The following is a 1,731-nucleotide window of genomic DNA, read 5'->3' as shown; positions in this document are numbered from 1 at the left end:
CACAGTGTGAAGCAGCTTTCAGTTTCTATGCTCCTCATATCTGGAATAAACTCCCAGAAACCTGTAATCCGCTGCTACTCTCAGTTCTTTTAAATCAAGGTTGAAACCTTCCTTTGATGCTGCCTTTCTTTAAATGACTGCTCATTTCTTTAAATTTCTTATGCTGCACTGTAACTTTTATTCTTGTGTTTTATGTGTCTATTTTTTAATTTTTTCAATTCAATTTTATTTTAGTATCATTCATAACAAGAGTTATCTCAACACTTTACAGATAGACCACACTCCAGAATTTACAAGGACCAACAGTTCTAATAGTTTTCTCCAGAGCAAGCAACAGTGCGACAGTGGCGAGGAAAAACTTCCTTTTAGGCAGAACCTCGGTCAGACCCAGGCTCTTGGTAGGCGGTGTCTGACGGGCCGTTGGGGTTAGAATGAAGAGTGGCATAAATAGAAAAAATTGTAGTTTGTAGAAGTTCTTTGTAGTAGTTCATGGCATAGCAGGACGCTGTGCGGCATTACAAGGCACAGCAGGCGTAGCAGGACTTAGCAGGACGTAGCAGGACGTAGCAGGACGTCAGGACGTACCAGGGCACCGCAGTGTAGCAGTTGAACATGGCATCACGAACGTGTAGCGACCATGGCGACAGCTCTACCCTGATTTCGGGCCTCTCTGATCCAAGGGAACATGCTGGTGAAAAAGAAAAAAGGACTCCGGGGAATGACTCCCAGAAATAGGTTAGTAACACGCATTTCTGGGACATGGATGCACTAAATGAAAAGATAGAAAGAAGAGGAGAGAGGAGCTCAGTGTATCAAAAAGTCCCCAGCTGTCTAAATGTTTTTACTTGTGTTTTATCTGTTTAACTGATTTTGTGTAAAGCACTTTGAATTGCCGAAATGTGCTATACAAATAAAGCTGCCTTGCCTTGCCTTGTATAGACCCTTTAAAAAAGCCGAGTAGGATCTGATTGGTCAGCGTTTCCCCATCTGTTCTCTTGGAGTCTTTGCACCGTCATTGCAGCTGGGGAAAGCTGTAACAGCACTGGATAGCGACCATTTTTTACCTATTTATATGGAGTTGTAGACCTATCGTTATTCAAGAGTGCATTCTTTCAATTTGAGAGCATTTCTCAATGTTTATTAGGTTCAGATTTTGTAATAATTTGCCTCAAAACCTCGCTCTCACACTCAAATAGTCACTGCTCGCGCTTGGATTTGCTCTGCTTGTGCTCAAACTTTCTGCTTGGACTCAGATACGTTGTTGATTGGACAGATTTCCTGCTCTCAGCTTTGGCCCTTCTCCTCGCGCTCTCGGCTTGTTTGTATTACAACCCTATCAAAATAGAAAACCAATAGAATGTGTCAATGTTAAGGTGTAGTGTTGGCCAATGAAATGATCCCTGCCCTGTTGAGTGTGCGTCCTATGCATCCTTCTGCAGTACGCAAAGCATGCACTGTTTCCATGGTACTGTACCTCCTCGGCTCCTCCACTCACGCTTTCCAGCCATTTTTTAAAAATATATACATATATAGTATACACAATATTTACATTGCTATACACAGTTTCTAATACAGCCCGTGTGCATTTCTTTGTGTGCGAATTTAGTATTTTGTACCTTGACTGCTTTATAATTAAAGAAGAAATCTTACTTTACAATTTGTGAACTTTAAAGAAATACAAACAGCCCAGAGCATTTTTCCCTCCTATCTCAGAATGTATCTGTGTTTTCT

At 41.4% G+C, this 1,731-nt stretch overlaps 1 protein-coding gene across 1 annotated transcript in view; it reads left to right on the top strand.

Annotated features, from left to right (window-relative positions):
* LOC116674252 (coagulation factor XIII A chain-like) overlaps positions 1-1,731 on the top strand; it is a 24,014-nt gene that overhangs the window by 9,603 nt on the left and 12,680 nt on the right.

The sequence above is a fragment of the Etheostoma spectabile genome, chromosome 24 (genome assembly GCF_008692095.1).
Source record: "Etheostoma spectabile isolate EspeVRDwgs_2016 chromosome 24, UIUC_Espe_1.0, whole genome shotgun sequence".
In the NCBI taxonomy this organism is placed as follows: domain Eukaryota; kingdom Metazoa; phylum Chordata; class Actinopteri; order Perciformes; family Percidae; genus Etheostoma; species Etheostoma spectabile.
The sequence above is the reverse complement of the archived record's forward strand: the minus strand, read 5'-3'. Positions and strand labels throughout refer to the sequence as shown.